Source organism: Phocoena phocoena, chromosome 5 (genome assembly GCF_963924675.1).
Source record: "Phocoena phocoena chromosome 5, mPhoPho1.1, whole genome shotgun sequence".
Classification (NCBI taxonomy): Eukaryota; Metazoa; Chordata; class Mammalia; order Artiodactyla; family Phocoenidae; genus Phocoena; species Phocoena phocoena.
In genome coordinates this window covers 11485846-11502005 of record NC_089223.1, presented here as the reverse complement: position 1 = coordinate 11502005, position 16160 = coordinate 11485846, and the positions used below count along the sequence as shown (strand labels likewise).

At 34.0% G+C, this 16160-nt stretch overlaps 1 protein-coding gene and 1 non-coding gene across 3 annotated transcripts in view; both read right to left on the bottom strand.

Moving 5' to 3' along the window:
- The window catches only part of GRID2 (glutamate ionotropic receptor delta type subunit 2), a 1355780-nt gene that overhangs the window by 1102884 nt on the left and 236736 nt on the right, over nucleotides 1-16160 (bottom strand). The window lies entirely within an intron of this gene.
- Nucleotides 2305-2411, bottom strand: LOC136123991 (U6 spliceosomal RNA). The gene has a single exon (XR_010655941.1). It is a non-coding gene; the product is annotated as a U6 spliceosomal RNA (small nuclear RNA).

The following is a 16160-nucleotide window of genomic DNA, read 5'->3' as shown; positions in this document are numbered from 1 at the left end:
TCACCTCTGAATTAGAAATATACTTTATAAACTAATATTTAGGCAATAAATTTTAGATTTATCTTGATAATTTTAATTCACATTCTTGAAGACTCATTTTAATTTGTGATAATATTTATGAGAATCTAAGTTAATCCTTACACTGAAATCTAATATTATCAGACTGGGATATAAAAATTTCTTTAGCAGCTTTTTAGGAAGTGTGATATAAATGTGCTATAACTGGAGCGAAAATAATCAACGTTTTAAACCAGATAATCTAAATGTCTATTCTCAAAGAAGTGATGTATATTTATATAGAGATGTTTCAGCTTGTCATGGATTCTAAATGGGTCTTTTGGAAAAGTTTCTAATCAAACTTTTTTTATAGCAGGTGATGTTACTGACTTCTGCTGAGTACTGCTAATGCATTTTTAATGGAAGCATTTTACTATTACCTGACAGAACACTTAAAATTGCTTTAAACATTAAACCTGGCTTAATAAATGGCAGAAACCTGCCAAAATGATAAGAAATTAGTCAATTCTGTGCTGAATTAAGACATACTGAAAGCAGTTCATCTTTCTGCAAACAGCAAAGAAGTACACAAAAGAAATGATTCATCTTACTGCACACAAGCAGCATAAACCAAAGAACAAGAAATCCTAGCCAACATTTCAAATACACTTATTTATTTATTTACTTTTTCCTTCAGCTATAAACTCTCATCTTAAATTTGGCTTTTTACCACAAAAGTACTGTTAAATGAAGCATTTTGTATCAAACACAAGTATTCTGAAACAACCTCGTAAGTTCCACATGAAGAATCTCAGGAAAGACAGTTCTTTCTTATGGCATGCACTTCCAATAGTATTGCAATGTCATCTCTTTATCCTTTGTATTAACACACACACATATTAGCAGTCTAATTTAACTTCAAATATCCTAGATTTACTTTTTGAAACTAAAGTTTCTCAAATGCAACATACATAGCTATATAGCTTACATGATGACACAGCATCTATTTCTTTCCCAGCTATTTTTATTAGCACATTTTAACTGTTTTTATAACCTGGAGGTGAAAACCAGATCCAACTTATTGTCAAGATGAAATAATTCTTCCGCCACTTACACACTCACTCACACACACACACACAGTGTTTGATCAACAAATTATACTCTATTTACACTTTGCATTGGCCAAACTGGAGGGAAGAATAACCAAGAAAACAGGCAGAGAACAAACACCTCCTAAATATTCCCGTTCGAGCAATTTTTAATTAGTCATTTCCACTATTTGGGACTTATGATCTGCTCCATCCATGGGAGGGAAAAAAGGCTTCACTTATCCTGACACAAAGAGAGTGACATATTCAGGTGAGTCTACATACAAGTTTTTTTTTAAAACATCTTTATTGGAGTATAATTGCTTTACAATGGTGTCTTAGTTTCTGCTTTATAACAAAGTGAATCAGTTATACATATACATGTATCCCCATATCTTTTCCCTCTTGCATCTCCCTCCCTCCCACCCTCCCTATCCCACCCCTCTAGGTGGTCACAAAGCACTGAGCTGATCTCCCGGTGCTATGCAGCTGCTTCCCACTAGCTAGCTATTTTATATTTGGTAGTGTATATATGTCCATGCCACTCTCTCACTTTGTCCCAGCTTACCCTTCCCCCTCCCCGTATCCTCAAGTCCATTCTCTAGTAGGTCTGTGTCTTTATTCCCATCTTGCCCCTAGGTTCTTAATGACCATTCTTTTTTTGATTCCATATATACTTACTTATATACTTACTGTTATACTTACTGTTATACTTACTTCACACTGTATAACAGATTCTAGGTCCATCCACCTCACTACAAATAACTCAATTTCGTTTCTTTTTATGGCTGAGTAATATTCCCTTGTATATATGTGCCACATCTTCTTTATCCATTTATCTGTTGATGGACACTTAGGTTGCTTTCATGTCCTGTCTCTTGTAAATAGAGCTGCAATGAACATTGTGGTACATGACTCTTTTTGAATTATGGTTTTCTCAGAGTATATGCCTAGTAGTGGGATTGCTGGGTCATATGGTAGTTCTATTTTTACTTTTTTAAGGAACCTCCATACTGTTCTCCATAGTGGCTGTATCAATTTATATTCCCACCAACAGTGCAAGAGGGTTCCCTTTTCTCCACACCCTCTCCAGCATTTATTGTTTGTAGATTTTTTGATGATGGCCATTCTGACCAGTGTGAGATGACAGCTCATTGTAGTTTTGATTTGCATTTCTCTAATGATTAATGATGTTGATCATTCTTTCACATGTTTGTTGAAAAATATGGAACACTTCACGAATTTCCGTGTCATCCTTGCGCAGGGGCCATGCTCATCTTCTCTGTATCGTTCCAATTTTAGTATATGTGCTGCTGAAGCGAGCACTACATACAAGTTTTTAAATACAAAATATATCATCCTTGTCTACTTATGTCTTAGAAAGTAATTAATTATAGTTTATAGTGGCATTAAAAATGTTGAAGTCTTAATTTTTTAACTATTGTAAAGGGTCATATGTACAGGTTAATAAAATCATTTTCTAAAATTTGCATTTGTAAATATGCCTGTTGAAAACAAACATTTGTAGGAAGTTACTAACCTGGGACTTCCCTGGTGGTGCAGTGATTAAGAATCCACCTGCCAATGCAGGGGACATGGGTTCGATCCCTGGTCTGGGAAGATACCACGTGCTGCAGAACTAAGCCCGTGCGCCACAACTACTGAGCCTACACTCTAGAGCCCTCAAGCCACAACTACTGAGCCCACACACCGCAACTACTGAAGCCCACACACCTAGAGCCTGTGCTCCATGACAAGAGAAGCCACCGCAATAAGAAGCCCGTGCACTGCAACAAAGTGTAGCCCCCGCTCGCCACAACTAGAGAACGCCTGTGCACAGCAACGAAGACCGTATGCAACCAAAAAATAAATTTTTAAAAAATAAAGAAGTTACTAACCTGACCACATCCATAACTCTCAAAAACATTTTAAGCTTTTATACCTTCATGTCTTTATTCATGGTGTTGTCTCCACCATGGATATATGCCTTGTCTCCTTAGCAAAATATAATTTCCTGGGCCATAGAACCTATCTTTGTTAGTGTCTATAACAGAGCCTGAATATATTAGATACTCAAGAAACAGGAATAGTTTAAACTTTCCTTATATTAGTTAGGCATGATCTTGTAAAATACGATACCTAAATTCAAATATAGGAATAAAAATGTAAGTTACAACTAATTCTAAATTAGAACAAAAGTAGAATTGCAAATGTACCTGTATGTGAATTTATTATCACAGGTATTATCATGACTCCCAAATTATTCAGCAAAGTATTAATCATATACTTATAGTTTTAGTTTGAATATTTAAATTCATCTTTATCTTATACATAAGATAAGAGGAAAGTAGAGGAAACATTGTTTAGCTGGGAAGGTAGTGAAAGAAAGAAAATGTCTTCACCTAGCTCAGAATTTTCCTCTAAAAATATTGAGAAAGATTTGGATACACATCTTGAAGGGTCACCAGAAAGAGACCCATACCTGTACAGAGGTTAACCTACTTTCTTTCTTTCCATACCACGGTCTGTTAGTCTATGTCCACAGCTGTGCCTGCTTAACAAAAACTAAGGCAGAAGCCACATAAGCCAGACCACAGAAACAGCTTGAGCAGAAAGGTCCAAGATGGTGACAGTCCACTGCCCTGAACTGGTTCCAGCCTGACCACCAGGGCAGCACCTGTACAGATGAGACCCAAAACATCTGAAAGTTGCCTTTGCTTCATTACCATGCTAGGATCTCCTCTGAAAGGGAGGACTTGCACTTTGCTAGCACAATTAATGTCCTGCACAAAAGAGCCCATAGGACTGTGCATGTTTTGGCTTTTTCTGGAACTTACTGCCACTTTCCCCGGGTTCTGATGGCACACCCATCTCTTAACCCTTAAAACTTTCCCACTTCCCTTCCCCATTCCTTGATCAAGGCATAAAGTTTCTGCTCTGCTTTGCCAAATCTGGTCTCATTCGATTGGCACAAGCAACACAAGGCAAGGGAAGGACCTAGTCGGGGTCCACCAGATCCAGCACTTCTATAAAAAGAATTTTTCCACATACAGAGTTGACAAAATTACTCGAAGGTCTGCATATCTCATTTTATATAACTAACATACCAAATATCTTTTAAAATAAATAATTCTAAAAATTGAAAACAAGAAAGGATCAACACATGAACATTACCCTTGCACAATTTCTGCTTAAAACCTTATCATCTAAACAGACATGTATGAAACAACTGCCCCAAAACATATGATCAGATTTCAGAGCTGCAAATAAAATCAAAGTAACTAGTCTTTTTTATTCTCAGAGTTCAAACTCTTTACTTATTTAATTTTGCCTAATATATATAAATTCTCTATGATACATAGTTTTAAAAAGAATAAACTTTTCAAAGGTACTACATGCATTGAATCTTTAATTTTCTTTGAAGCAACAGAGTTGATTCTCTTGGTATCTCTCTCTGTGCATTTTTTCCTCTTCTTTTTTCCTCTTTATCCATCCATTCATCCACCCTGTCAACCTTCCCTCAACACAGAGATAATCATCGAAGCCAGCCATTTTGTTTCTTCACAAGTGATTTGCTGACAGGACAGCTGAAATCCATTACATCTTGCATCAGACCATAGCAGAATTAAGATGCCTTCATAAGATGATAACAGAAAGAGCAATTGTGTATTTCATAACTCATAGCTGAAATTTTAAGGATGGTATACAAAAACTTTCTCATTTTTCAGAAATTTTAGTGAAAAGATTTTAAGTAATTTAACCAAAATTACACAGCCAAGAGAAGGGGTGGAGTAAGAATTTAGGTTTTCCGGTTTCAAGTTTGGAACTATTTCTTCCATATAATGCTTTTTTGTTTGTTTTTTTTCATTTCAAGCACATACTCCATGTATGTGCATATATATATTACCTATATAATCCATTATGTCATTCATGTATACATATGTGTGACAATAACTAGTACTACTAAATATATTAGATATATATTCAATAACTAGTAATACTAGAGAATATATATACAGATACGTATATATTTGATAATGAGTACTAGTCTGGTAATCAGCATAACAAATTCATTTACTATAAGCCAATGAAGTATTTAAAATTGAAGAATTATAGTAAAAACCTGAACATAAGAGTTTTCACATAAAATTTATTGTCTTTTGCCTTAGAAGTTTCAGCAATTTCACTCTGGAGGTCAAATTTTTTCAAAATTTTATGTGTATATTAAAACTCTCAAATAGGTTTTAATCTTTTTGTTTGAGAAATGTTTATTAACTAGGCCCAGTTTACAAAAGTTTTTCAATAATATTTTTGCATGTTTTTTGTAGATACAATATTAAATCAGATTTCTCCTTTATTTCACCCTTCACAAGAAGAAAAAAGGTTGAACAAGTTCAATACTACTAGACAGCAGGAAAATTTAGCAGAATTGTGACCAAATGAACTTAGCATTTTCTATATCATTTGGCATCTTCATCTGAGCATACAGACTAGCTACTATTTCAGTGAGGATATTATTAAAATGAAGGTATCGCATATATATGTGTGTGTTTATGCATGTGTGAGTGTGTGTGTGAATATATATATAAAATCTGCCTAGATAATATTAATTACATTGAGATATCCTCCATGAATTAATTCTGTATAACAAGTATTTCCAGCAGTCTTTTCTCATTCAATAGAAATTTTCTGAATATGTTCTACATTAATTTCTTCGTAGACAGGAAATAGGGTTTTTAGAACTCTATCTTTCCTTTCAATCAGAGGTATACTTTCCTCAGTTCACCTTATCTAACCCTTCATGAGCATTCTAAGGAAGTAAATCAAAATAATAACTCTAATTGTTGAAAGGCTGTGCTGGATATACACCAAAGTCATGGCAATTAGCAAATATTATTCTGAATTATAGATAATATGTTGTGTTACTCTCAAGTTTATAATAATTGAAATAATAATAATTAACATTTATTAGTAATAAGCATTGTAATAAGTAGTTTACTGGCATTATATCATTTAGTATTGATGAAAACCCTTTGATGGAAATGAGGCTCAGGGCAAGTAACTTTCCCAAGACTTAAAGCTAGTAATGACTGTGGCAAAATTCACAGCTCTCACTTTCAAGGCAAACTCCCTAAGATATCTATAAGCTTAATATATGACAATATATTTATTATAATAAATTTCTATATTACCAAGTGATATTTTTATTATCAAAATTTTATGTGTATATTAAAACTCTCAAATAGGTTTTAATCTTTTTGTTTGAGAAATGTTTATTAACTAGGCCCAGTTTACAAAAGTTTTTCAATAATATTTTTGCATGTTTTTTGTAGATACAATATTAATCCCAATAAACTAAACTATACCATTTAAAGAGTAGTTTAACTCAAGAATTTACACATTTTTTCCCAAAATTTAAATCTGCTTTTGGGATAATTATCTACCATATACAACGAACCAAGTTGAAGTAAATTTTCTAAACATGTTAAATGACAATTTTTGCATTAACTTTAGAATACTATTAATTGAGTTCCAATAACATACGCACTTTGATATAGTCTTAAATTCAGGGTTCAGAACAAATCTCTATCTAGCCTTTCATTCTTTTAAGACCTTAGAATTTTTTCTATTTTAGTGACTAGTGATCCTAACAGAACAACAATGCCAGAGTCATTGACTTTATATATCAAAGACCTTTACTAATTTACCTAGGTCTGTAATATTAAAACTGTGACCAGATATAGAAACTAACGGGTTCAGTATCTCCCAGTGTCTACTGCTTACTTAGCATTTTGTTCTCAGAGTTCAAAGTACATTATACTATTAACTCCCAATTCACCCACCATAATTATCTACTTTACAGACAAGCATCATTTTGTTTTAAATATAGATAATCAAGTTCAAAGAGGATATTGCTGAGATCACAGACAGAATTATTTATGATTAGTATAGAAAGATATAACTGGAAGGAGATAAAACTCCACACAGATCATTTAAATGATTCTACGTTAATACTTGAAAGCATATTGTAATATAAGAAATATTTTTATATTGCAGATACCTTTAAATCCTCAATTTCCCTCAATATATTATAAAAGAGTGACTTAAAATGAGAAGGGCAAATCATAGACCAAGTAGATAAATTATCAATGACTATCTCTACCATTTCAGGGGAGGCATTTATGTTGGAATGTGACATGCCATCACAATGTGAGCTAAGTCAAACTCATGAAGGGATTCTTCATTGTAGCACAAGTCCTTTTTCTCACGCTAACTCTCCAATGACATTTGAATTCACATTTCATTTGGAATTCTTGTAAAGTTACCCAGAAACCCAAAGCACATTTAAACTGATAGTACTGCCACTTAAACATCTGACTTTACTGTATGTTTTCCAAAAGTCTGTGGGAGAAAAGAAAATGAACATTGCTTAAGGGACAGATAATCTGACTTCTCCATGTGGAGCATAATAGAGGCTAATCTTTAAAACAATCATTTTATGCTGTAACATAGATCTTCTCTGAATAGCTTACACATATTTTTATATAAATTTGGTCTTTGGGGAATAGAAAGTCCAAATCAGTTCTTCTAATAAGAATTATTTGTACTTTTTAAAGAATATCAGATATTGAAAGATCAATAATCTGTATTTTTCTTAATAAAAATGGCACTATTTACAGAAATTCTGGGCAGATGATGAAGTAGGAAGCATCAGGAATCTGTTTCCCTACTTAGACAACAATTGGAGGGTTAGATTCTATCTGACAAAACTATTGTGGAACTCTAGAATATATTGAAGGATTGCAACTTCCAGAGGAAGACTTAGAGTGTGAACTGCAGTTAATTTCAGTCAATGTCAGGCCTTACCACAGTACCAGCCACCCATCCTCCACCCCTCAGTTATGTAGCTGGCAGCTGTAAGCCATTTCAGGAGCACCTAGCATACAGCTTGTGGGCAAAATGGACCCTGTCCTCCATATTTCAGGGATCTGTGCTCTGATGACTGATTGCTGCTTCTGATATTAGAGGTGTAGAAAAAGAGGCTAGCAGCCATTTTTTTGTCCAGTCAAAATTAGATATTTTTTTATTTTTCAATTTTTTTTTAATTTTGTATTTTATATTGGCAGTCATTGTTGTTGCATGTCCCTCCACTTTTGCAAGCCCCTCCCTCTCTGGCTGAAGTGTCTGCCAGAGGGGTTAAAAAGAGGGCCAGCAGTCTTTTATTCCCCCACTCCAATTCATTTTTCTCTTTTTGGGAGCCAGACATTACCGACAAGGGCATTCAAAAGCACTACATACACAGGGAAATGAAAAGTCATTGCCTAGAGAAAAAAGCAGGCTCAGAAAAGAGCTGAAAAGACCTTAGGTTTACAATGCAGGTTGATCCCTGGCACAGAGACAGCCTACAACAATAAAAATGATAATAATAAATAAAAACAAAAACAACAAAAAAATGGAGCAAACTGGTAGTAAAGGGAAGAATCTGAATTTAACTCTCAGAATTATCATATCATTATATTTAAATGTCCAGTTTTCAATAAAAGAATCACATGGCATACAAGAAACAGGAAAGTATGGCCCATCTAAGAGAAAAAAAAAATCAACAGAAACTATCCTTTAAAAGAGGTGGCAAGACATTTAGTCAAAGATTTTAAACAGCTGCTTGAAAGACATTCAAAAAACTGGAAAAAGGTGTGGAGAAAGTCAAGAAAACAATGGATGAACAAAATGGAAATAACAATGAAAGTATAATAAAACCTAAAAAGAAACCACAAAGAAATTCTGGAACTGAGAAGTACATAATGAAAACGAAAAATTTACCAGACAGATTCAAAGAGCACACAAAATAAAGAATCAGTGAACTTGAAGATAGGACAATGGAAATTATTAAGTCTGAAGAACAGATAGAAAAAAGATTGAAGAAAAGTGAACAAAGTTTAAAGGCCTGTGAGTATCTCAGGAGAAGAGAGAAAGAAAGGATCAGAAAGAATATTTGAAGAAATAATGTCAGAAAATTTCCCAAACTTGATGAAAGACATGAATATAAATACCCAAGAAGATTGGTATATGAACATTCAAGTAAGATGAACTTAGAGAAACCCACACTGAGACACATCATAATCAAACTGTCTAAAGTCAAAGAGAGAATCTTCAAGGCTGCAAGAGAAAAGGCACTTGTCATATACAAGGGATCCTCAATACGATTACCAGCAAATTTCTCAGAGATTTTGGAGGCCAGAAGGCAGTGGGTGAAATTAAGGGAGAAATTAACATATGACCAGATAAATAAAAGCTGAGGTTATTCATTATCATTAGGCCTGCTCTGCAAGAAATGCTAAAGGGAGTCCTGCAGGTTGGAATAAAAGGACACTAGCTAGTAACTTGAAGCCACATGAAGAAATAAAGATGTCAGTAAAGGTAAATACTTAGGCAATTATAAAAGTCAGTTTTATTATAATGATGGTAACTCCATTTTTTTCTACATGATTTAAGACACTGATATTTTATTTAAAAGACAATCATTAATCTAAAAGCTAGTATTATTGATTGTAACTTTGGTTTGTAACTGCACATTTTATTTTCCACATAATTTAAGAGACTAATACATTTAAATAATCATTAGTTTATATTTTGGGGCACACAATGTATATGGATATAATTTTGTGTCATCAGCAACTGAATGGACTGAGGATGAAGGTGTAAAGAACAGAGTTTTTGTATGTTATTGAAGTTAAATTGGTATATACTCAAATTAGAATGTTATAACTTTAGAATGTTAAATGTAATCTCCATGATTACTACAAAGGAAATAGTTATAGAATATATACAAATGGAAATGAGAAAGGAATTTAAATGTTTCACTCCAAAAAACCAATTAAGCAAAAGAGAAAACAGTAATCCAGGAAATGAGAGATAATGAAGGTATAAGACATATGGAAAACAAATAGCAAAATGACAAAATTCCCTTTTTATCAGTAATTAAGTATAAATGAAATAAACTCTCTAATCAAAAGACAGAGTTTGGGGCTTCCCTGGTGGCGCAGTGGTTGAGAGTCCGCCTGCCAATGCAGGGTACACGTGTTCGTGCCCCAGTCCGGGAAGATCCCACATGCCATGTAATGGCTGGGCCCGTGAGCCATGGCCGCTGAGCCTGCGCGTCCGGAGCCTGTGCTCCGCAACGGGAGAGGCCACAACAGTGAGAGGCCTGCATACCGCAAAAAGAAAAAAAAAAAAAGACAGAGTTTGGCAGAATAGCTATAAAAATACATGATCCAAGTATATACTGTCTACAAGAGATTCACTTCAGGAGAAAATATTTGTAAATCATGTTTCTGATGTGAGATTAATATCCAGATATATGGGGAACTCCTAAAACTCAACAAAAGAACAACTGGATTCAAAAGTGGGCAAAGAACTTGAACAAACACTTCTCCAAAGAAGATATACAAGTGGTCAATAAGTACATGAAAAGACACTTAACATTACTAACCATTAGGAAAATGAAGATCAAACAATGAGGTAACACCTCATACTCATTAAGATGGCTACTAAAAAAAACAAACATAAAATAACAAGTGTTGGCAAGATGTAGAGAAATTGGAACCCTTGAGTACCCTTGGTGGGAATGTAAAATGGTACGTCTGCTTTGAAAAACATCATAGCAGCTCTCAAAAAATTAAACATAGAATTATCATGTGAACCAGCAATTCCATCTGTGTATATACTCCCCCAAAATTAAAGAAGGGTCTTGAAGAGCCATTTGTACACCCATTCTCATAGCAGCACTACTCTCAATAGCTAACGTATGCAAGCAACCTAAGTGTTCAATGATGGATGAATGGATAAGCAAAGTGTAGTAAATACATACAATGGAATATTTTTCATTCTTAAGAAGGAAGAAAAAGCTGATATACACCACAACATGAATGAACCTTGAAGACATTATGCTAAATGAAATAAGCCAGTCATAATAAGACAAAAACTATATGAATCCACTTATACAAAGTACTTAAAGTAGTCAAAATCATAGAGACAGAAAGGAGAACGGTTGTGTCCTGAGGCTGGAAGGAGAGGGGAATAGGGAGTGACTGTTTAATGGGTACAGAGTTTCCATTTTACAAGATGAAAAGAGTTTTGAAAATGGATGGTGGTGATGGTAGCACAACATTATGAATATATTTAACTATCAAATTGTATACTTAATAATGGGAGAGATGGTAAAGTCTGTTATGTGTATGTTACCATTATATTAAAAAATTAGAAAATGACAGTTTAATTCTTTAATTTTTAACTATTTTTATATTGACTCTGTGAAGTTATCCAGAGCTTTATATCCCGTGTTTTAGTCCATTTCCCCATATCACACATTTAATTGAACCAATATCCTATTATTACAAACTTAAATGGTATGACAAGAACAGAAATAACTGGTTTATGAAAAGAGACTTTTTAACACAGCAGAGCAATTCAAACTCTTCCCAAACTGAAATGATGCACATTAAAAAAAAAAGATAAGAAGGTAGCTTCTTGAAAAGTACATTCACTGAAAAGACTTGCAGATATTTTTAGAAATGGAACAGATTCAACCTTTTTTCCTCCTGTAACAATTCACTAGATTCTTTTATTACTACCTTCAATTACCATTTTTAAAAAGTGAGAACTGATATATGGTACTATAATTAAAATCACAGGTGAAAGAAATACCTGTATGAAAAAAATATATATAATGTGAATGCTATGCATGCTCTTCAAATATTCAAACATACTTTGCACACAAATAACGTAGTTTAGCCCATTTTCTACACAGTAAAAATTCTAATTTTATGCTTAAGACAAAAATTCACTCTTTCTACATTAAAAAAAATCATTTTACCAATCTGAGTCAACTTAACTAAGTAAGTCATTTGAAATTAAGCACTTCAGAACTATAAAATATGGTCTTCATTTCTAAAGAAAATGAATGCACCCTGTGGCATATTTCAGGTAGCAAAAAGGTATTCTCTTAATATAAATTTCACACCTCATGGTTTCATTATCTCTGAACCCACCTGTAAAAATTTTATCTTATTACATAAGCACTTTTAACTAGCAAAACCAAAGATTTTACAGCAATCTACTGAAAAAAATTTTCCGACATGCCCTATTTTATGCTATTTCATATACTGAATAAGCAACTAATGTTAGGGAGCTGCATAAAGATAATGCTAGGGGGTTGCCCTATAAAATATCTTTAAAACAGTGAGAAAACAATGGTTCTATTATAACTGTAGACTAGACAGCAGTGAATGAGATATGAGTTTCCTTACAAGGATGGCAATATTTTTAGGTATTTATTAGATGTAATGGTTGCAAAATATACCCAATTTCTTTCAGCTACCAAGATCTGTATCACAGTCATTGACTATCTGTAAGTCAAAAACTTATGAAAATTCAACTTTCAAGTCCTATTTTCTGTAATCACTTGCTAGATAATCTTACAGTAAATCTTACAAAAATGGCCAAAGTTGTGTATGCTTGCCACTGTTAGTTCTATTTGTAAGAAAAGAGCAACAATATTTCTAAATGTTGAAATTCCTGTTAGGTAGCTCCCTTCATCCTCATTTTATAGGTGAAGAGACTGACAATCAGAAGAGTTAGGTGAATTACCAATCACATAGCTAGAAATAAATGAGCCAGAACTTGAATCTAAAGCTTCTGGGTTCCAAAATCTATAGTTCTTATACTAATAAACTGTATCTGTGTTAAAAGTTTAGTCCATTCCTGAGCCAAAAATATTCTGCTTTCAGAATAAGATGTGCTCAAAGAAGAGACAACAATGAATGTCTTCAAACTATCCTTAATTTATCTCTTCAAACAGTTTCACTCAATGACATGGTATGTAGTATTCCTCTTTTGAAAAAAAAAAAAAAGCAGTTGTATATGTTCCGTTTCATATGTCTATTAAAATTGAGGGGAGATGTTAGGTTGGCAAATTAATATGTGGAAATGAAGCTTAAGAGAAAGAGGTCTGAGTAGGATACATACATTTGAAAGTCATCAACATATCTTTGGGGATTAAAGACCTAAGACTGGACATGATCATATAAGGAAATATCATAAACGGAGAAAAAAGAGACCCAAACAAATCCCAGAGGCAATCCAGTCTTAATTAGAAGAAGAAAAGTAATCCAGGATGGATTAGAAGGTACAATGATTGATCCAGGGGAAATATCAACTAAGAAAAGCATTAAAAGCAGCAAAAAGGAAAAGTTTTTCAAATAATTAGAATGGCCAAATATATGAAATGCTATTCAGAAAATTGAGGACAGATAAATATCCTTGTCCTGTGTTTGATAACATGGACATTGTTCATTATTTTAATAAAACCTACTTCAATGGAACTAGTGGGAGTGGAAGCCAAATTAAAATGGGTTAAAGAGTGAACAGGAAGTAAGGAAGTTGAGAGTTTCAATACACATCTAGAGAATTAACCTGGCATAAGGGTCCTGTGTTTATCTCTCTCTCTCTCATTAAGCTGGAAGCCCTCCCAAAACAGGGCTCATGTTTAACTTTCCATCAAAGTTAATAGTCCCCACTGGCTGGCACAGTGTCTTTCATATAATAGACCCTCAATATTTCTTTGTTGAACCATAGTGGTGGAACCAGAATTCTGAAACTTAGCGAATAACTCAATCAGTGATAGAGCTTTTAAAGATCAAACCTTCCTCTCCAGATATACTGAATCAGAATCTCTGGTGTTAGGAGCTGAAATTCCATTGCCATTTTCTAGATTCTTTTATAGTTACGTTTGGTCAAAAGAATGTGAGGAGACATGGGATATATGCCGTTTCCAGTACAAGACATTGGTTAAGAACCAAGTGTTTGCATGGTCTTTGTCTCCTGATGTCTGTATGCACAGAGACCCTCTAGGATAATGAATCCAAAAGCTGCAAAAATCCTGGATCCCTATGTGAAGACATTTTTCTAACCTCCCAAAATATATTATCCTAAGAGTAATCACCTAGGTAATATATGACCCTAAGAATACTTACCTATGAGAATCCTGGTTCTCAAAGACTGGCCCCTAGAAAAGCAGCATCACTGTCATCTATGAACTGGAGTGGGGACTAGCAATCTGTTTTTTAACAAACTCTCCTGGTGACTCTAATGCATGCTAAAGTTTAAGAACCACTGGTATAAAAGGATACACTTCGTTGAGGCTTACACCTATGTTATTGCCCTATATCCTCTACAAAAGGAGGACATAATGAACCACAGACTGTTTCATTCAGTCTGAATTTTTATTTTTAATTCCTTTAATCCTATTGATGCTTCCTAAGGCTATTTAATGCTGATATTGTAAACTCAGTTTTCCCAAAAAGGGCTATAAAAGAAAAGTTAAAGATCCAACACTTCTGGAGAGTGATTATCATCTTTCATTGAGATCTGCTCTACAATTGTTTTCTCTAAGGTCTCCACTTACAGCTAAAAAACCTTGAATTTTTAGGCTTCCGCTTACTTTTACTTTGTCTCATTTTCAGCCATATCTTCCTTGGTGCTGCTTAACATTCTGAAGAAGTTCCTCTAGCCAAGGTTCCCTTAGAATTAGTGAGGGACACCTGATGTCTTGTCAGTCTGAGATGGCACCTAACCTCTTAAACAAGTCACATTTATATGATCAGTAAGTTACTTATCAAAGGTTGAAAACCTGAAGAATTAGAAGTGGTAATTTTTAATGTCTCTTTTGGTCATAATTCTGTAACGTGTATATTTAATCTATGTGAGTTTATAGATGTACTGAATACAGTTTTTTTTTAAGGTGTCTAATTTTAATATAAGGAAACTTTTTCTTCTTATTAAATTGTCCAAAAATGTAATGTGCTTCCTCTTGCAGTTAGGTATTATTTACAGAGGCTGGAAAATGTCAGAAATTACATATTATAAAAAGATAGTATAGGTAAGTTTAACAGCGGCTCAAAGTCTGAAATATTTGCTTCTCAAATTGTATTTCAAAACAATTTTATGCTTCAAGGTTCTGACAAGATGACAAACTAGTAAAGGCTTCCCTCCACCAAATCAAATAAACAGAAACTTCAGAAGGTAAAGGGAGCCATATCGAAGGAACCAACATAAAAACTCTGAGAAAACCTGGGGGAGACCAAAACTGGTTTTAAAAGGTAGCTGGAATGTCAGAGGCAGCCAGGAATGGTAGGCATATCAACAGATCTGTAGAATAGTCAAAAAATCCTTCCAGGGGGTTATAGAGGCCTCTGTAATTGGATCCTTTGTTAAATTTCAGATCTCAGACCCTAGTATTCAGCCTCTTGCTCATTAACATCCAGTTACCCCAACCTCCTTAATGTCCCTAGAACACACAACACATGTTCCTATGTCAGAGATCTTGATTTTGTTCTTCCTTCTGCTTGCAAGGCTCTTCCCTTTAGACAAATACATGGCTGGTTTTCTCAACCTCTTTGGGTCTTTTCTCAAATGATACCTTCTTAGTGAGACCTTCCTTGATCACCCTATTTAAAATTGGAGCCTCTGTCTCCACTCCCTTTCCTCCTTCCTTCATTCATTGTTTTAGCATCATACATATCACCATCTGACAGATTACATATCTTAACTATTTTGTTATTGTTTATGTTCTTCCCATCTCTAAAATACAGGTTCCACGAGGCAAGGGAGTTTGTTTTCTATATTCATAAAAAATAATCAGTACAAAGAAAAGTGCTTGTTGCATATTAGGCAATAACAGTGTGTTCAATAAATCAAATTTGATTATAAGATTGAATATTTTAAAAGGTATCACAAACCATATTAACAGTATAATAATATTTGTGCAAAATGTGTCAACATATAAGGTCTTGAGTCAAAATTGTTGTTCAGAGATCCACACTTCAGCTTTATTTGCCTTGGACTTCACCTTGTAGATAGCTTTCATAAAGCAGTGAAAATTTGAAAAGAGTGTTCTAAGAGGTTTCATGCTCTAGAGTCCCATTTCCCAATAAAATTTTGCATTATTTATCTAAATGTAATTAGAAATTTGTGTAAATTCTTAACAAATCCCAAAGATCCTTCTTAAATTAAGATATA